The sequence below is a fragment of the Triturus cristatus genome, chromosome 2_2 (assembly GCF_964204655.1).
Source record: "Triturus cristatus chromosome 2_2, aTriCri1.1, whole genome shotgun sequence".
Taxonomy (NCBI): domain Eukaryota; kingdom Metazoa; phylum Chordata; class Amphibia; order Caudata; family Salamandridae; genus Triturus; species Triturus cristatus.
Window position 1 is genome coordinate 337,150,037 of NC_140582.1, and position 21,809 is coordinate 337,171,845.

The 21,809-nt window shown below is 47.0% G+C and overlaps 1 long non-coding RNA gene across 1 annotated transcript in view; it reads right to left on the bottom strand.

The window, feature by feature from the left end:
- Positions 1–14,673: 14,673 nt before the first annotated feature.
- Positions 14,674–21,809, bottom strand: part of LOC146862254 (uncharacterized) — a 191,310-nt gene continuing 184,174 nt past the window's right edge. The window contains exon 3 of the long non-coding RNA XR_014978399.1: positions 14,674–14,782. This is a non-coding gene — a long non-coding RNA (uncharacterized LOC146862254). The remainder of the gene's footprint in view (positions 14,783–21,809) is intronic.

Below are 21,809 nucleotides of genomic sequence, written 5' to 3' on the forward strand. Positions count from 1 at the left end.
GTTGGTGAGGATATCGTTAAAGCCCTGTATTATAGTAGCTAACTGGCTTTTAAGCAGGGAGAGACGCTGCCCCATATCTTCCGGGGTGGGGGTGGGTGGGTTCTGGGCGGGGTCCTCCTGAGGGGAGATGGCCTGACTATGTTGTGTTGCTGTCTAGTAGTTATTGTATTGTTCGTGAGGGCTTTGAGACGGGTCGTGGTCATGGGGGGTCATGCTGTGGCATCTGCGTTCTTTTGCAAGTGGGTAGTTGGGAGTCTTAGACTGTATATTGTGGTCGATCGGTGTTATTTGGTGGAGGTTATGAGTGGGGGGCTGTTCGAGGGGACGGTCAGACGGGGAGGGGGAGCCATGCTCTTGGTGACAGAGGTGCGGGTGGTGTCTCGTGGTGGAGAGCAGGAGTTTTTGATAGAGGGCACAGGAATGGTGTATGTGTTCAGCTGGGGGTCCGGCTGTCCGGGTAGAAGGGGTGGGTTGGGCGGGGGAGATGTGTGTGAGAGGGGGCAGTCCGAAGTGAGGGGAAGAGGGAGTCAAATACCTCAAGGTTGTCATTGTTAGCTTGTATCAGGACTGTGCCGTTGGAGTAGATGGTCACAGAGGTGTTCCCGCTCCGCGTCATGCGGTTAGGGATAGAGAATGACAGTTTGAAGCTATGGGGAGTATTGATAGTTTTGGTAATGTGGAATTGAGATCTGTGGATGGAATTCCACTTTTCGGGTCTTTCCTTGTAGAAAATGAGATCCATTTTTACTTGGCCTCTGGAGGAGCAGTGATATATGTCAGCAAATAGTGATTCTGGGTATTGTCTGATCAGTTTATGTTTGAGTTTTTTTTCCGCTTTGGATGAGAGGTTGGGGGAAACTAATCGAGAAGGAATTCGGGCCATGCGGTTTTGAGTAGTTTGGTGTGAGGGGGTTGGCATAGGTTGGTGTGATAGAAGGCATTTTGTCTAAGTTGGACGTGGGGCTAGTTGCTTTAGGGCTAGGTGTGTTGTGCTACCACTGGGGGTCGGGTGGATTGTAGTGGTGGACGGGACTGGCAAAGTGGTCAAGCCGCTTCTTTAGGGATTGGTTGGTTGGCTGCCAACATGCGGTCAGGCCCTGAGGTCAGAAAGAGTGCAAGAGTGGTAGGAGCGTTGAGGTATGGCCCGTGTCACTTCGTTTCTGATATGGGGCGGGTTGTTGCACTTGTCATACCGTTTGTTTGGTGTTCAGTAACCCACCAGAGTTATTTTAGGGTGGCCAACGAGCGGTCAGGCAATATGGGTCAGGCAGTGTGTTGATAGGTGCAGCAAGACGGCGATGGGGCGGGCCAACGTCACTGCCTTTTAGTGACCAGTGAGTCAGGACTCCGAATTGGGTGGTCCAGCCCCTTTTTGAGTGTTGGTCGGTGACTCACCAGTGGGGTGTGCCTGGAGTTAAGTAGATAGTTGCAGAGCTAAAGTGGGCCAGCATCACATTAAGGGCCTGGCGGGTCAGGGCGTAGAGTTGTGGTGGTCAAGCCCCTTTTAGTGTGGTGGTCTATACTCGCCAGTGAGGTATACTGGGAGTTAGCCCTGGGCGGCCATTTTGTGGTCAGTTAGTGAGGCCGGAGGGTTGCAACATCTTTGGATCAGTAGTGAAGCCAGTGGAGAGCAACAGAGGTGGGTGTAGATGGCTGGGTCAGGATTGTTTCATTACTGGGGCCAGCGAGGCAAGGCGAGTTGTTGGGTGCCCCGTCCACTTCTTTAGGGTTGGTCAGAGACTCCCCCGTGCAAATTCCCAGGGATTAGTTCTTGGTGGCCATCTTAGGGTTCGGCCCTAAGAGCATAAGGTTTGCAAATGCAGCGGTCTCTATGGAGCAGGGGTCCTTGTCGCTTTCTGTTGTGTCCGGCAAGTCCAGGGGGAGCAGGGAGCAATTAAAAATGGTCAGAGACTTCCCGGTGCAGTTTTCTAGGAATTAGCTATTGGTGGCCATCATAGGGTCAGGCCATGTGGGTCTAGGGTTTAGGGGAGTGGTAGTCTCTATGATGCAGGGGCCCTCTTGGCAGCCATCTTAGGGTCGGACCCTGTGCGAATTTGGTTTGAGGAGGTGGCAGACTCTGTGATGCAGGGGCCTGAGTCACTTTTTGTTGTTGTGACTGGCAGGTACAGGGTGTACAGGGAGCATTGAGGGTGGTGGAGACTCACTGGTGCAGGCTGTTCATCGGTGAAAGTTCTACTTCCGTGTGGCCATCTTGAGGCCAGGCGCTACGGAGCCCACCGATAGCTTGCAATCTGTTTTCGAAGTGGCTCTTTGACTCGTGCTTCAGTCCTGGGTCATTCTTTATAACTGCAACCTCCGTGGAGAGCATCGCATAGGCATCTAGGGAGCATCGCATAGGCATCTAGGGATGCGACGGGTTACCTTTACCGATTCAGCATCAGGGCGGCCATCTTGATGACAGGCGCTGCAGAGCTCTGCAGTAGCTTGCAATCAGCTTTCCGGTGTTCTCCCAGTGCCAGCTTGATAATAGCTTCGGGCTGGGACTGTCGGGACTCTTGTGGGTCAAATGTGATGCGTCTTTGTATTGGTGTGCGGTCCACTGACCGCAACGGGTTTTCTTCACCGATTCTGCATCTGGCTGGCCATCTTGCGGTCAGGTGCTGCAGAGCTTTACAGTAGCTCGCGATCAGCTTTCCAATGATTCTTCCAGTGCCAGCTTAGTAAAAGCTTCAGTCTGGGTCCGGGACTGTCGGGACTCTCGTGGGTCCGAAGTGGGATGTCCTTGGATCGAGTGAGGTCCTCTGACCGCTGATCACCTTCGAGGCATCAGTTTCAATCCTGGAGGTTGTCGGGGCTCAGATCCTCATATCTTAGTTTCGTGGTGTTGATGGAAGCTCAATTCAGGCTTGTCCGACTTGAGGTTTATTCCGGTGAGTCCTCGTTCCCGTGGGGAGGAGATGGGGGGGCAGCATGTATTCTCACTACAACAGTGATCCGAGTGCCCGGGAGCTCGATCTCAGTGCTCCCTCCCCGCGGCTATCTTGAAACAGCTATCAAGAAAAGACTTTGGGGTCTCCTAAAATGTGACATAGCTGACCTCAAATGACCCTCCCGCTCATTCTTGCATACTGCCTCATGCGTAGATTGCTGTAACATTCTGCTTCGACAGCTATGGAGCACACTTTTTCTGCACTCATGCATTTCATTCTTCACTTTAGATGACACTGCAACCAACACCCTTCCTCATCCATGCACTGGAGGATTGTGTCCTACCTGGGCCACCACTTGCTTTTTCAATACAATGCATTATCAACTGATGAATAAAGGTAAGGATTCTTTGCCGGTGGTGCATGTTTACGGCCAAAACGGCCTGGTCAGTCAGACACATGTCAGGGAATACCTCAATTATATTGTTATCTGGTATTTGGCTGTTACGAAATTTCCTTATTTCTAAGTGCATTCTCTCTTGTGCTTTTTCCTCAAACCATTCTAGTGTGATGACTGCTACTGACTACCCAAATGTATTTAAATGCACCACGTTTTTTCTTTCAACAATCCTTGAGAAGAAGCTACAAGTCCCATGCAAAACTTTGTTTAAATCACGTTGTGTTTTACTCAGTGTTGTTGGCACAGTATTAATTGAACTGCACCATTCACCAGGTTTTCCAGACATTCCCCACTTGGGAACTTGTGTCATTCATGTTCCCCAAACCCCCCAAAGAGAACTCCTGACCCCATGTAAAAGTTTCTTTAAATACTATCAACTTTAATTTAGTGATTTAGTCACATATCAACTTTTATTCAGCAAATCTGTCAAAATCTGCTTTAAAATTTAAAATTAAACATTTGCTTTGGCTGTTCAAAAACATTTTGGGAGAGAATAAGCGTGGGCTCTCACAAGTAGCTTATCACCAGGGTCCCACAGAACCTTCTGGCTAGCCTACTTTTTGTAGGGTAAGGTGTGACGCAGCGGCCAGAGATGCTGTCTCTAGAGCATGGGGCTAACGGTTTGAACCCTGGCGGCAGCTCAGCACCATGTGACTCTGGGCAATAGCTCACTTAATCTCACCGATAGCCCCCAGCCCCTTGAGCCCCCTAGGGGTGATTAATTTGCGCTTTACAAATACCGGATTTATTTTTTTACTTTTTAGGTAAATGTGAGCACATTCAGGATGAAAGCTGATCTCATCACACTCATCACATCAAACATTCACAATCGAACAGCAGGGTATGTCAAGCCACTACATTGCATCAAAAGACAGAGGGGCAGGTTTACAAGCCCCTTGCGCCTCTTTAACGCCGCCGTTGAGTCACTTTTGTGACGCAGCAGCGGCGCAAAGCCAGCGCCATGGTGCGGGGTACTTACAACGTGACGGATCTGGGAGATGCATTACGTTGTAAAGCCCTGCGCCACATGTAGGCGTTCCGGCGCAGGGTTGGGCGTTCCGGCGCAGGAACGTCTCCTAAAAGTGGCTGAGTGAAATCTACAAGATTTCACTCAGCCACTTTTAAGGCCATGCTGAGTCAAAACCCTGCGCCTGCCTGAAGCAGGCATAAGGATTGACGCAGCATTTTAAAGATAGAGCACCCCCGAGCCTTGCTGGAGCTGCTTCACGCTTGCTACGCAACTCTAGCAATGCGCCGCCTTTACGGCAGCAGATGCGTCACGCATCTGTCTATTTGTGCCCCATGGTGCGCCGCATTGTAAATGCGGCGCATCCATGGTGGCGGAGCCGTGACGCACAATAACTGGCGCATCCCTGCTGACATGCAGGGATGTGCCAGTTATTGTAAATCTGCCCCAGAGAATGTAAGCTTCCGTTTTAAGGAGGTTTAGTGTCAAAGACAATATAAAAATAGACGCTATGCATGACCAAAGGTGGTATGAACTACATTCAACATTAAAAAAGATATGTCACTTTCGCTTCTTAGAAATGAATCTATTGGACAAATGTTGTTAAGAGTTAGACAGCACATCTCCCAAAATCCATTGTTGATTTTTGCCCTACACCCCCATGTTTCTCATGGCCCTCCCAGGCTTCCTCATAGCGCTCTAAGACCATGGGAGTCCTGGAGCTGGCCTGATGCAAAGGCGATAGGTACTTTTGAAAAGACATACATCTGCTGTGCAGCTTTATCTAAATGAAATGTGCCATCTCCTATGTCAGGGCTAAGGCATTTCCTGTTGCTCCTAATAAGAGGCTTTATTTAGTAAGGCCTGCAGGCTGCAGCTTACAGGCAGTGCGTTTAGATGTTGTGCATTACGCAGCGTCGTTAAAATACGTAGAGCGCACGCGATAGAAGGACGTCTTGAGGCGTCATAGCATTAATGGCGTGGTACACAAAACACAGGAAGACACCATAGTGCGCCCATATGCATCGTAAATCCAGTTGCGGTGAGAAAGTCTGCTAAAAACTTCACAGCTATTCAAGGGCAGGATGCTTTTTTTCAAAGCAGGATACTTTCGCAATTAAAAGTTGACTCAAAGGGCTCAAATAAAATCCCTCAAGTGCATTGACAACCCGTGAGCTGAACTGAATATTTTCTATTTAGCTACAAACGAGTTTACGTGGCAGTTCTGACCGCACTGGCAAAGCACGTCCAAAAGAAGATTTGTTTTTCAGCAAAGTAAAGCCTGTTTGCTGAGTCCTAAAACGTTCACCGTCCCCTAGCATGTGACTTTGAACTTCTGTATCGCTGCCCGCGGTGCAACTTCTGTGGTTAAAGGCGTGATGACTTGCTAGGATTGCTAGAGCTCATATTGGTTTTAAATGCATATTTATGAAATCTGAAGGTTCCCTGAGTCAGGGTTAATGGAGATATTGAGAAGTGAATGTGACCAGAACGCATCCTTCAAAACTCACCACAACTTAATACCGTAAATAGGGGCTGAAACAACAGCCACCTGGAGAGAAAATATGGTTTCTCTTATTTTCTGCTTTTCAACTTATTTCTGCCCCCTTTCTTAAAGTGGAATAGTAATGGTATTACATTTTTGTGGGTGGGTGCATATCTCTTCCTAAACTCCTCCCTACCCCTCCCTTAATCCCTTCTTACCCCTCCCTAAACCCCTCTCATTTAATGGTAAGTATTCCCCCTTTTCCCGCCAACCCCCCCCCCCCCCCCACTGACCCTCCCACTTTCACTTCTGAAAGGTAGGCGTACGTGTGCAATCATGGTGAGATTGCCACACAGAAAAGGCAGGAAAGGAAGAGGGGTAGACCTCTGTACGTAGGTTTGCTAAAAGCATTTTGTTGCATGAGTTGTTAAACTTCAGATTTCCTTAATGTACTACAAGATGCCATTTATTAATAGGCCTCTAAATGATCAAGGCATACAATTAATCTAAAGGAGCACCATGTCTGAAGCTGACTCGTTATATTCAATAGTGTGTTAACTTGCTTCAGTCTTCAGAAAGTTGGCTCGGAAAAATCTTGAAACAATAAGGCAATGCTGTCCAGATTCTTATCTATGACTTCCTTTAAGATGCTCTGCTTTAATATGAAGAAATAAAGTATGTTTGGATGGAATCCTCTACTCTTGGGACCCTTGGAGAATTCTCTGGGTTCTCCATCCACCTTTCCAGGTCTCCCTTTGCCAATTTGACTGAGATGCCTCAGATTGAAATTTTATTCAAGCCTAAAACATGTCTAAGCCCTTACAGGCTTATCTGCAGATAATGTATGTGTTCCTCCAATTCTTTCAACTTGCTTATTGTTGCAGTCTGTTTGCTGATGATGTTGACAAGTGTTACTTCTATACCTTTCAGACTTTCACCTATATGTTTTCACTATATCAGTGATGGAGAGGTTTAAATTGGTCTAGATCATCTCGATTTGCGATTTCTTTTCATAAAGCAGTTTGCTTCCCTGGAGTTAGTTTTCAAAATGTCCTAATTCTTGAGTATCATGGAATGGAACCTTCTGATGCCCACAAATGTGCATTTGTGCGGTCCTGCAACATATGCCGAGAACCTAATGCTTTGATAGGACCATCTGCTCTTGAAAACTTGCTGACCGATCTAGCTATGTTAGTATCACTTGAAAACTGTGAATCTCTATTATTGCTTGATTTAGTATTCATTTATATAAATCACAAACAAAACGCTAGAATTCAAACTAGCTACAAGGAGCTATACATCACAGAATAGAACAAATAAATATAAAGTACAGCATGACACCAGATTAAAACAAACAAATACAATGTATCAGAATAATGCTTCTTGGTTATCACATTTCTGGTTACCATAAATCCGTATCCCTTTTGCCAACTGTGGGTTGCACCACCAAACCGAACCAAATATCCAAAAGACAACAATTAAATGTCCATCCAGTGTTAGAAATATTCAAGTTTCTTTATTCTTCCTATTATTTGAGACAAAGCACCAGGCAGCCAACGCGTTTCGTTCTTTTAGACAAGAACTTCGTCAGGGAAATTGAACTGTTATTAATTGTGTTCAACAGAATTAGGAATCGTCAGGCTGGCTTAACTAAGAACTCCACACACGACGTCACCTTGCTTTTCGAGGACTAAAATAGAATAAAATGGCTGTTGTGCCTTTCGTGCTGATTGCCGGCTGGATTTTCAGACCTAACGGCAACAAATTATTAAATGGCTGCTGTGCCGAATGCATGGCGTCTCGAGTGAACGACTTTACGCATACCCCGCTGCTCGAGACGCCGCGCATGTTCAACTGAGTGTTCAACTTGAAAATGACGCAAAACAAACAGAATCCATATTTAACACATCAAATTCCACATGTTTTGCCTTCTTTCCAGACCTTTTCCCCTAATACATTTTAGCAGGCTTGACCAACCAGAATATCAGAGCCTGATTGCAAATGGCCCATTAAATTGTAATCCCTGTGCAAAGATTGGATTGCAGTTATCGGTGGTGTGATGGTATCGCACCCTGTAATTATGGGGTGAGATAAGGGGCCAGATGTACGACCAATTTTAGCATGCGCAAACGGGTTAGCGACCTGTTTGCGCATGATAAAATTGGTATTGCCATTTCCTAATACAATTTTGCAAGTCGCAAATGAATTGTGACTTGCAAAAAAGTGATTAGAGACTCACCATTTGGAAGGGGCGTTCCCTTCCAAATAGCGACTCTCTAACCAATGTAGGAATGTTTTGCAACCGCAATTGCGGTCGCAAAACACTTGCAATTTACCACCCTCTTCAAGAGGGTGGTAATGGAGTTGCAAATGGGAAGGGGTCCCCATGGGACCCATTCCCCTTTGTGAGAGGCTCTGAAAATATTTTTTAAGGGCAGGAAGTGGTCCTAGGGACCACTACCTGCCCTTAAAAAATGAAACGAAAACGTTTCATTTCTTTGTTTTTTTAAATACATCCCGTTTTCCTTTAAGGAAAACGGGCTGCATTAAAAAAAAACGCTTTATTTAAAAGCAGTCCCAGACATAGTGGTCTCCTGAGCCCTGCAGGCCAACCTGGGAGGGCCTGCCATTCCCAATGGGCTCACAAATTGCGAGAGGCTCATTAATATTCATGAGCCTCGCAATTTGCGACTCCATTGGAAATCACTAACAGTGTTAAACACACTGTTGTTCATGGCAAATGGCGCATCGCAAATTGTGAGTGGCAAATGAGTCACAATTTGCGAGGCGCTATTTTGTTTGTCGCACATCTGGCCCAAAGTTTGTTCCCTCAATTGCATTTTACAGATCAAAGCTACTGGCATTTAACAGGGTGAAAAGTCCCAGTATATACCAAAACATGCACATGTTGGTGCAGTAAGCACCACATTCTGCATGCTATTCCCCAAGGAGCCAGATGAGGAGATAAGTACCAGACCCGATACATTCTGAACACATTTTATGAGCTGCAAGAATTATTGGATTTGACAAAGGCACTAATAATCAGGTTCTATAAGGAAAAAACTGCGTTTGCTACAACTTGAAGTTCTTTGCACAGGGATTTAAATTCAGCCATCAACTTGTGACCAGGGCCTTTATCTTTTTTTTGGTCCTCGGGAAATACCGAGTTGAATACGCTAGGCACATTGAAACAACTTTAATTCCTTCATTCATAATGTACTACATTATGGGATGGTGGTCAGTTCCTAATGTGGAAAGTGGTTATACATTGCAAAACTGTCATTTAATTCAACGGTCCTGATGTTTCACCGCTATCCTATAGTGAGGGGCCCACCTCTCAACTTACAGTGTCACATTGCTGGGTCAGGGATCTAGATCCAGTTCAGGATTCCAGACCCCTGTGACCTTCCTGTGGCTAGCATTAGGAAGGTCCATGATAGGTTTACAAAATAAATAAATAAAACTCAGCCCTGGGACTAATTCCATGATGGTTCTTTTCAGAAGAAACTTGATACTGCTCCTTCCAGTCTTCAGGCCCAATTAATCTTCGCTGTCGCTTCATCAGTTCATTCTCTCTCAATCCCCTTTTCTCAACGCTCTACTTTCAATTTACTGCACATTAAGGAGATTTTTTTCCTCAAGCTTCAAATATCATCCAACAATCTTATTATGACACCACCAATCACTCAGCTAGCTCAAGCTCTTCCTAGAATATTTTAGTCCAGACCACACATACACATATCAGTCGCTCGGACCACAGGCCAGCAAACGTTCACGCCTAAGCACACTATACTAGTGTGAATCTTGAGAAAATACTCAGACTAAGGGAAATAATTCTATACGGTTCAGCTATTATACAAATCGTTTCTGCTAAGTACCTTCCGTACACAAAAGTCCTAATGCTAGCATCTCCAAGTGATAAAGATTGTATTAGGTATTTTAGCACTGCTATGTGCTCTTGCTAGAGCCTCTTATATATCATTTTGTCATGAGTGGATGGTCACACTTTTAGTGAATATTTTAATGGTCTTCTCAAGCTGATGATGGGAGAACACAGAAAATTCTGCCAACACTCACTGTTATAAGCCTAAACCCAGTCTCCTGGACTTTATTAGTAAACAATTGGCAGCAGTGTTCTCTCAGGGGCAGTTGTCCTGGTCATTGGTTGTATCACAGTTGTAATTTCTGCACTGTATTCTGCAGTACAACCCAATACTACTACCTTTTTTTTTTTTTAAACAAAATTAGTTGGGTTTCAGTGTTATATGCAACTTCACCACATGTCGGCTTCTATCGGCTCAAACGCAGTAGAATCTACTAGTGTATTATCTTACATATTATTAGATATTGGTGTTTTCAGTAATCCATGTAATAATGTGCTTACATAAATTATCATAAACAGTTGTTCAACTATTCAATTTATTCAGCTCTTCCCTTGCACCCAACTCTACCACCCTCCTCGCAGTCTCAACCCAGCCACTAAGATGCACTTCCGCCCTGAATTCACTACTTGGTCAAAGGCATAGTTGTTGGGTCTATGAGTCAGTATTCATCGGTTCACCTAATATATTCAGGGTGGACCTCATTCTAGAAACTCTGCACACCTGGGTGGCGTGAATTGCATTCAGTTCACATTCAGTCAGTCTCTATCAATTTTTCAAGGCGTGCAAGCGATCGGGGAGGAGACACTTCCAGCATTTGGTCTCTTGACTGCAGGTGAGGGTTTTTCATACCGTCCACAACCCAAGATTACTTTTTTAACTGTAACAGAGGTACTAATCCCTCACAGTGCAAAAATGGCATTGGTTAAGATTCAGGGAATTTCTGATAACAAAGGGGCTGATTAGGATGACTGCGCTGGGACCGGCCCCAAGACGTGCGGTGGTCCCGCACCGCCAATTCGGATGAGACCGCCACCCTGGCGCATTCCTCATTGTTGACATTGTGGCGGGTGCTGCTGCCAAAGTGCCATGTCATGCATTCCCATGCACAACGTGGCATGCACCACGTGGTGCCTGCCACTTTGTGCATGGGAATGGTGGGGGGTACCATGGGTACCCCCAAGTGCACCCCCCACGCCCCTACCCCACACGGGGGCCCGCAACAAGCCCCCATTGTATATCCCGGCCAGCCTTTCGATGCCGCCATGAAAAGGCCAGTTTCGCACACATCCTAATATGGATGGCAGTGCCTGGCAGGCACCACCACCATATTAGTGGCCAAGTTCACCCGGCCGGCAATCATGACGATTGCCGACCAGCGGAAAAGCGTCGGACGCACTTTGCATACGCCGCGATACCCCGCCATTATAATATGGCAGAGGGTAAATCAGGTTGAGATGGTGGGAGGAACGCCACCGCAGGCACGGAGGTGGCGATCCGCCCGCCATCCTAATGACCCCCAAAGTGTTATTGAGGCAGAGATTATTTTAGCAAATCCCTCTGAATACTTGCAAATTCAGGGATGGATGCCTGTGAGGGACAGCAGACCTTCCCCATGCATTCACATTCTTAGAATGCCAGCAGCGTTGCCCCTGTCCCCTTAAGTAGCATCCTGCGAATTGATGGGGGAGATGCATGACGTTCCTGCGGAAACGTGAGTAAAGTCTGACAGATTCTTCATGTTATGCCTCATTTCCGAGTTGAAAATTTAGAATGGGGAGTTTTTACCAGTAAATATCTCATCCGGGGGTAGTAGTATTTACTAGATGTGGTAAGTACTGAAGGACTGGGTTATTCTTAAGACCCAGCGGTGCCAGGGAACAACACCTGAAACCTTCGTGGGTTACCTGTTCTGGCGTACCGAACACAGAGACACGGGACACTTCCAGCGACGTCAGAGATCAGCGTTTATTTACTGCAGGGATACAGAGGTCACAAGAAGTACACAACGTGTAGGTTCTCGGAGACTGCTTCAAATTCGTAGAAGTGGGTCGCTCCTTTTATACACGTTTTTGCCATAGCACAGTATGGCGAACAAAGGTTACAACTCAGTTCCCACAATAAACTTCAAAAGGGTCGCATTCATGTTTCAGGAGGCCGGAACATAATTACAACAGTCCTGCCGGTTCCCAACTGTAAAAGCATATTCCCTCCGCAATCAGCACATTTCCTCCCAACCATAAACACATTAAAAGGAAGGACGAAAAACAGATGTAAGGAAAAGACAAGGATGCACAACAGGTTAGAAAAGAGTGTTAGGGGCAATAAAGGAAACTCGATAGAGGGGTCAAAGACCTCGTGTCTAATGTATGCGTGACTGTAACAATAGACCGGAGCGGCAAGATGGGCCTTGAGCGGGGCCATCTGCCTCGCTCGTGTCATTCCCCTCATCGTAAAAGTCACCTCAAAGAAACACGTGTCCTTCGTGTAAACTTGAAAGTTCCAGGGTCACGAAGCGGACAAGAAGCCCGTTCGCTGGCTACCTGAGGGCAAGAAACAAAATGGACGCTGTATCTAAAATGGAACCCGAGGGTTTGGATGAACGAACCCAAAAATGAGGCGAACCATACGTGGCTGTATTGCGAAACTTCGTACACCCACTATACTCGTCATTTGCGGTTCGCAGATACCAAACTCAGCCATATTCGTCACCACTCAAAAAGTGCCGTCCCGTCTCACACGGAACCTCAGACGCTCCTTTTGCCCTCATGTAGGCAAGCACTAGTCAAAATCGGAATCTATATCAATATTCATCAGATCGTTCAGCTGCTGCTGGAACATCATTCTATTCATCAACGTCTCCTTGGTAACAGATGGCCGCCTTATACACGTCGCAGCACATAGGCCACATAAGGCAGGACCACACTGTACACAAAGACAACACGTGAACAGAAACGCTACAACAGCCCCTACGATCATTAGAATCTTCCAACCCCAGGTTGACATCAGGCCCCAAAACCATCCTAGGAGCGTCCAATTACCTTCGTCCACGTGTATGGACTCGGAAATCTTGTGCAACTTCGAGATGGCTTGATAAACAGTTGGAGCATTGTCAGGAATAAAAATGCAACAACTCGAATGGATAATTTTACACACACCCCCTCTATCTGCAAGAACAACGTCTAGAACCATACGGTTCTGCAACGTCATGAGTCTATCCGCCTGCAGTTCAGCTGTTAGATTACCAAGGGCATTTGCAGTAATGTTAGCAGTCGATTCTACCACACGGGTCAACTGTCTTAGGTTCCTACTATTAACCATAGGTCCCCAAAACGGCAGAAAACTCTTAAAGAAGTCTCCTGCTTCTTGACCAGCAGTATCCTCTTTGCTAATGACGCCTCTCACAACTCTAGTTTTGTGGTAGTCCGAGGCAACTGTGAAGGTCGGAGGTAAAAGATTCGCAATATAACAGGTACCCGAAAAGTCGCGGGGTAACCATGTATATGCGCGTTCATAACACACAAAATAGGTGCCCTTAGCAGTCAGAAAAACAGGGGAGGAGAGCATCGGTAGAACATACGTTTCAGTGCAAGCACTGTTCCCAAGCTGTGCTCTCGGATTTCGACCCAAACCTTGCAAGCAGAAATTACCAAGGTGCGGTACAATCCATATAGGGGACGAGCTCTTAAGCTGTCTATCACCCACTGATGTACTATACTCAGTCTCACTCAGGTCCTTATAGGCCTGTACTTCTTCATCTGGAATGAGTGATGCATCGAAAACATCTCTATCCAGATCTGCTATGGCTATCGCCAAAGGCTTGTGGTACGGCCCAGGACCAAAGTTGACAGACCTTGGCTCTCGACTGGGGTAGGAATCTAGTGCACTGCGGAACATAGTTTGGAATGCTCGAGCTGAACCCTGGGAGCTGTATGGAAGGACTAAATACGGAATACCCCTATCCATAGTGTGTGGCATTAACCCACATACCCAACAATTGGTAGTATTCACCACCAACTGATGCTGATGTAGGAGTTGAACAAAGGAATTATTCATGAATTCCGCACGTCTAACCTGCTCATGTTGAGGCAAAGGATGAAAGGAATGTGGGGAAACAGTGGTGAGGGAACTTGAGCCAGGAGACAAAGTAGGTGAAACAGAAGGAAAGAATTGTGATACTCCGAAATACACTCCACCCACCAATAACATAGATACAGTTAGAAACAATAGAAACACCTGAAACAAAAAACATTTTGTTTGTACAACCCTCCATAACTCTGATCTCTGTGCCAACACCCTTTCTTCTTCCACCAGCTTAGAGAATGCCATCCTCTACAAACCGTCCGTGACGTACTTGACGCACTTCGTTCTGAGTAGCGATTATCAATCCCCAGGAGTTCCCAGGAATCGACAAAAGTAACCAACCTAACGTCGGAAACCTGCTAAACAGAAAGAAGTACCCGCACGGCCCTACGGTAACCCGGATGGCGAGGTTTCCTTGAAACGTTCAAAGTTATTACAAGTCTCTTAGCAGTGGAAAGCACAAAAACTCAAAAAGAAAGGATGTAATTGTTCATAATGTTCGTAACGTTAAAAACCACTATACTGTTAATTTTTATTAGTCCTTGAAGTCCTTGAACGAAGAAAGTATCGACTTCTTTCAGGTCGAGTTTGCTCTACGAACAATTGTTCAGCTGGCGCAACAGTGTTCAATGAAGCAGATGACGAGTCGGACCTTGGGTTCTCTGCTACTAATGACTCCACCTGTGGACTCGGCAAAGACGAATCCTCTTCCACAAGTTGAGCGTCGCTAAATGGCACAAAACGCGGAGGAGTCTCAGTTTCTCCGGCCAAAATCCCAGTTCTCACCCAACAGTCGGTTGGTAAGGGGATCGGTACCTTCTTTGTGTGACTGGCATGGACCCAATTTTTCCGGCCCTCCAGTCGAACCGCTGTCCTCGTCGTCAACAAGACTAGGTGGGGTCCAACAAATCTGGGCTCCAAGTTACGCTTCCGACCGAAATTTCGGGTGACCACCCAATCTCCTGGCCGGAGCTGATGTCCAGGACCCTCTGTCTGCGCTGGTAGAGCTGCAAAGACCTGTTGATGAATTAATCGTAGTTTAGTGGTCAAATCATACAAGTAATCGATCAACATTGGATATTCAAGACTATCAAAAGCCCTAGGTCTCGGGACTCCCCAAATATTTGCAGGGCGACCGAACACAATCTCATATGGGCTGAGCCCTACTCGAGAGTGTACAGTCGCTCTGGTCGATAGGAGAGCCAGAGGCAAGGCATCAGGCCATGACAGACCAGTCGTAGCTTGAATCTTAGCGAGTTTCAGCTTCAGGGTACCATTGTACCCTTCGACCAAACCCGCTGCCTGAGGATGGTTGGCACTGTGGAATTTCTGTCGTATTCCAAGGCCTTTACACACACTCTGCATTACACTTCCCACAAACTCACTTCCATTATCCGACCACACAATCCGTGGCATTCCGTACCTAGGAAAGTACTCCTTCAGCAGGATTTTTGCTGTGGACAGGGCAGTATTATCCTTAAGAGGATAGGCCTCAATCCATCTGGAGAACGCGCAAACCACAACTAAAACATACTTCAGATTATTGCATCTCTCCATATGGATAAAGTCCAACTGGATAACCTCAAAGGGACAAGCAGGAGGAGCGAAATGACCAGGTGGAGTGGGGGTGCCTTTTCCGGGATTGTGCATCAAACACACCATACAATTTTTAACCACTCTTTCGGCACACTTAGCGATACCATCATTCCTCCATACAGGAGACAAGAACTTGCATATTCCTTTCGCACTAATATGTGACAACCCATGGGCCATCGTCACAACAGCTAATACATACGCGTCTGGTAACATCCACCTCTGACATTCCGTCAGGTCAACCCAACATCCATGCATATCCAATTTCCCTGTACTTTCTTTCCACTTGGTCTTTTCAGCTTCAGTAGCTTCGCTCTGAATTTCTTTCACACTTTCAACAGTATTCTCACACATACCAGTCTCCGTCGGCCACCTTACTGAACTCGTGACATACATTCGAGTCGCAAGATTCTTAGCCGTTTCCTTAGCAATCTCATCCGCAAATGCATTACCACGACCAACATCATCCGTCACTTTCCGATGTGCACTACATTTGACGATCGCCACTTGTTTAGGCAACGTAAGTGCATCCAGAAGATCATTCACGAGATGCCCGTGCTGGATCTTTGTACCATGCGATGTCATAAATCCTCTTTCTCTCCACAATCTTCCAAAGTTATGCGCAACACCAAACGCATACTGACTGTCGGTAAACACATTCACTCGCTTTCCCTTCGACAGAACACACGCTCTTGTTAATGCAATTAATTCTGCCGCTTGTGCTGAATTCTGGTTCAATCTCGCAGTTTCCACAATCGTGCTCAACGTCACCACAGCATACGCAGTCGTCACATCGCCATTCGGCAATTTGAAGCAAGAGCCATCCACATACAAAGTACCATCGGGATCTGCCAAGGGAGTGTTTTTCAGGTCCACACGACCTTTTGTTTCTTCCTCAGTCCGTAAATAACAATCATGGGGCAGCACATCATCTGATTCCATATTAATCGGCAACAATGTCGCCGGATTCAGTACATTACAACGCTTAATCTGTATATGACTTGCCAAAAGGGTCAGCTCGTACCCGGACAACCTTGCACTCGTCAGATGTTGAGTCTTTGTCCTATTCAAGAGCGTATCAACTGCATGCGGAACCATCACTATGAGCATATTGTCCATGACCAGACCTGCGGACTGCCGAATAGACGCCGCAGCTGCCGCTGTCGCCCTCAAGCAACTTGGCAACGCTCTAGCCACCGGGTCTAAGGTCGAGGAAAAATATGCACACGGACGCTGCTTATCACCAAATTGTTGCGTTAGAACACTCAACGCACAACCGTCCCTCTCATGGACGTATAATGTGAACGGCTTGCTGTAATCAGGAGTACCTAACACAGGAGCCGAACACAGCGCATCACGTAGTTCAGAAAAACTTTTCTGGCATTCCTCCGTCCAAGGCAAAGGAGTTGAAACGTCCTTGCACGTGAGGGCTACCAATGGCTTCGCTAACAGTGAAAAGTTTGGGATCCACTGTCTGCAGTATGACGTGATACCTAAAAAGGCACGCACATCTCTCTGAGTTGCTGGCACAGGCATTCGAGCAATTGCTGCAATTCGTTCAGGGGTTAACCTTCTTCCCGCCTTTGACAATAAGTGACCGAGGTAGGTAACTTCTTGACAACAATATTGTAATTTGGAAGGTGACACTTTATGATGTGAAGCACAGAGATGCTGTAACAAGGACACTGTAGCGGCTCTACAGAGCTGTTCAGTGTCAGCAGCAACCAACAGATCATCAACGTACTGAATCAAGGCTGCACCAGCCGGTAACACAAATGCATCAAGTTGACTCTTAAGAGCTTGGCTGTAGATTGATGGACTCTCACAGTAGCCCTGTGGAGCGCGTTTGAATCTGAAGCTGCCACCACCTAATGAGAAACCAAACAAGTCTCTGCTTTCCTCAGCAATCGGAATGCTAAAGAACGCATTCTTCAGATCGATCACCGAGAACCATGATGCAGTGGCTGGAATCAGAGTCAGTAAAGCTGTAATGTCTGGCACCACAGGAAACTGCGGAACAACGACTTTATTTACCTCCCGTAAGTCGATAACTAGACGATACACGGGAGGCTTGGAGGGATCCGTTCGTTTCAGAATAGGCAACACGGGACTATTGCACACATTACCTCGTGTCTCCTCAATAACATCTTTGCCGATCAGATCGTAAATGATCGCTAACAGCGCCCTTTCACCATCAAGGGAAATGCGGTACTGAGGTATACGCGGCAAACGCGCACCAACTTTTAGTTGGACAACATAAGGTGGTATATCCAACAGGCCCACGTCATTGGGACCTGTCGCCCACAAGGAGTCTGGGAGAGATCTCAATTCCGATGGGAACTTATCGATCGATAAATACATAGGGGAAACCACACTCTTACCCAACGTAAGCTCCACACCCGCAGGAGAACAGTACAAAGTCGCATGTAACCTTTTCAACAAATCTAAACCCAAAAGATTCTCACCACAACCAGTAGTCAAAATCAAAGGAGCTTCCAGCTCATGAGACCCAATTGTAAGGGGCAAAGGGCTAGAAACTGGATTGCTAACGGGGGCGCCAGAAAATCCAACGGAAACATTCGTTAAGCCAGACAAAGGCGCGCCAGGGAGTTTGGAATGCATGGTGGAACTTTTTGCTGCACCAGTGTCCAACAGAAAAGGCTCAACAACGCCCAAAGTGGCTACTGCAACATAAGGCCCTCTCTGATCTACCGGAACTGATACTTCTCCCTTCCTTTGTCTATGGCTGTCCTAGTAGATACCATCCGCATCACCATCACATTCAACATAACAATCATCCACATGATACTGTGCAGACCGACCGGACGATGGTTCGCGCCGATCGAAACAATTTTGCGAATCCGAAGACGTCGCAAAGCGTTCGGCCTGTGTCTGGGTAACTCCGCGACCTCTACCACGAGAAACCTGTTGAGGACCACTACGTCCTCCTCGAGCCGACACGCCATTAGTCCTATCACGGAGAACCGGACAATCGAACTTCAGATGGCCTTCCCCACGACAATATGCGCATTGATTATATCCCAGCACAAAGCGAGGCGCAGGCGAAGCATTGCGCGTCTGCGATCTGGAAAACTGTGATTGCGATCTGTTTGGCTGCTGTGTATCACTGAAATTCGAACGCGGTGGGTAGGCTTGCTGCAACAAGACCTTAGTTTTGAGATCCTTAGTTTTCTTTTCTGCACGCTCACTTTCCTCTTTTTCTCTATTTTCGTAATATTGGGCCGTAGCCAATATTTGGGCAGTGGTAGAGACAGCCCACGCACTCTCAGAATTCTTCAACTTATTGCCAAGGTCGGGTGACAAATTTGATACAAACTTATCAACGAACAGCCGCTGACCACCCTCGGAACCCATGTCCTGACCACTATGATCAATGAACGCTTCCTCAAATCTTGTAAAGAAATCAGAAACACTTTCATCCCTCTTTTGCCTGCACGCCGATAATTTGTCCCAGTTGACGCGCATCGCTGGCATAAGTGTTTTCATGAGGGTAATTATCCTCTGGGGCAAAGCCACAATAATCTGTTCGGGTTTAGCCCCACCAACCTGCCGGGCATCTGCCGCTGTAAGGGCAGGCCAGTCACCGCCTAACTCGGCTACGTGATTCTCGTGCCGAATTTTCGCCCAAATCGGCTGAGGCACCACATTGCCGAACAACATGTCAATATCAGCTAGGTTCATAACAGTAGCATCCACCAATTGGGACAGCTCTTTATAATACCCTGCAGGATTCTTACGGGGATCAGGTAAGGATTGCTTTACTTGTAACACTTCCGATCGTTTCCAAGGGAGGTGTATCCACACTCTCTGGAAATGGCCTGGGACAGGAGGATTAGCGGCAGCATCACCTGGCATCCATACCGGGGGAACTTCCCGCATAGGATATTGACCAGGTTGTGCCATCCATTCCGCGGTTGCGTCCTTAAACAGCGCACGTGGTTGCACTGTACATCGAAAGGATAGCAAGCGTTCCAGAGCCTCTCGAACTTTGTCACCTACAATTGTACCCGTGGCAAACCGAAACTGTAGCTCGGAGACCTCAGGTGGTATATCATCAGCTATATCATCGTCCCACTCCTCTTTCAATGACTTACACAATTCTTCGAACACAAATCGTTGCGTGGGCACATTAAACTGAGAAAACGTTTCAAACACTACACGTGGGGTGTATTTAACAGGGTTACGAATCCATCTACGTGCCGTTTTCACCAACGATTCACGTTCCCTACCATCAGGAAGCTGGCTGCGTCTTTGAGCAACATCTGAAAGAGTTGAACCAAGTATCGGCCCAAAGAGCGGAGAATAAAGAGAGGCAACAGCAGTCAAGAGACGACTACGAACAGAAGGAGAAGAGGAAGTGGATACAGGCGTAGCAGCCATAGGGGTGGAAACAGTAGAAGTAGACGCAGCAGCAGGAGTAGCGGGAACGACAGGCTGAGGAGGGACTTGGAAAGGCGCAATAGGGAGAGAAGCCGGAACAAGAGGATGTACGATCTGAGGCCCCAGGGGATTCGGGAGTACGGGAGGAACGGCGGGCTGACCAGCAGCCGCCAAAACAGCGGGTTGAGGAAGAGGTGGATGAACGGGACCCATAACATCGGGAGCATAGGGAGGTGGCGATTTCATCAGATAAGACAAGAGCGAATCCTCCATCGATTCTTCTCCTGTCTTATCGATCGTCGAAGGTAGCGCCGGATAACATTTGTCCACTGCCATATGGTGAAGCCGAGCACTAACTTCCTGCTCTTTCTCATCTTTGTCTAACTGATATTGTCCTGCATTGCGCATCACCGTAATAACACCTTCTCGTTTATTTTTCTTATTCTGTTTGATTTCTTTCTGTTTGGCCTCTTTCCGCCATAACCGGAAGGAATCAAACATGGCCGGCCTAGCTTTCTTTTTAAATAATTTAGCTTCCAAGTTATCTAAAATGGCAGTCTCGAAACTACCATGAGGTGGCCAACTAAGGACGCCATCCTTTTTAGTGTAACGAACCCAATATTCATTATATACGATAGGACCCACGCCATGGCGACTATAGAGCTCATAAAGCGGAGTTCCAGCCGGAGGTATCGGACATGAATCCTCCAGCCGGGAATCCATGCTGCAACATTTGAGAAACCCAAACAAAGTACTACGGCCAGGCATCGTGCACACTAGCCAAGTATACAAACTTCAAGGGCTATCGAATTACGATGTCCTCGCAAAGATGCAAGACCCTCGGTTTTTGGCAATTGCAATCGTCAAATAAAACCCAACAACTAAGAACCACGAATGCTATGGAACCATGCAAACAACAAAGCAATACTGGGAGCGACCCACAAATACTTAACTGAGAGAACAATGGCGTCACCAGGAAGGCCCGTCAATCGTCTCGCCGTACAAAGGACTACGCCAGGCGCCAAAACAGGTCGACAGTCAGGGCATCGGTCCGTCGCAGCCGTCAGGAGGCGGGGATCTTCGCGGGAAAAGACGTCGGGCCACTTATTTCGACAACTGGATCGATGAAGCGGGGTGCACCTTCCCTCGGAGATTTCACACGAAGTTCCTCACGATCGTCGGGCTTTGGACCGGTACCGTTGATGTCGCCCCACGTTGGGCGCCAACTGAAGGACTGGGTTATTCTTAAGACCCAGCGGTGCCAGGGAACAACACCTGAAACCTTCGTGGGTTACCTGTTCTGGCGTACCGAACACAGAGACACGGGACACTTCCAGCGACATCAGAGATCAGCGTTTATTTACTGCAGGGATACAGAGGTCACAAGAAGTACACAACGTGTAGGTTCTCGGAGACTGCTTCAAATTCGTAGAAGTGGGTCGCTCCTTTTATACACGTTTTTGCCATAGCACAGTATGGCGAACAAAGGTTACAACTCAGTTCCCACAATAAACTTCAAAAGGGTCGCATTCATGTTTCAGGAGGCCGGAACATAATTACAACAGTCCTGCCGGTTCCCAACTGTAAAAGCATATTCCCTCCGCAATCAGCACATTTCCTCCCAACCATAAACACATTAAAAGGAAGGACGAAAAACAGATGTAAGGAAAAGACAAGGATGCACAACAGGTTAGAAAAGAGTGTTAGGGGCAATAAAGGAAACTCGATAGAGGGGTCAAAGACCTCGTGTCTAATGTATGCGTGACTGTAACAATAGACCGGAGCGGCAAGATGGGCCTTGAGCGGGGCCATCTGCCTCGCTCGTGTCATTCCCCTCATCGTAAAAGTCACCTCAAAGAAACACGTGTCCTTCGTGTAAACTTGAAAGTTCCAGGGTCACGAAGCGGACAAGAAGCCCGTTCGCTGGCTACCTGAGGGCAAGAAACAAAATGGACGCTGTATCTAAAATGGAACCCGAGGGTTTGGATGAACGAACCCAAAAATGAGGCGAACCATACGTGGCTGTATTGCGAAACTTCGTACACCCACT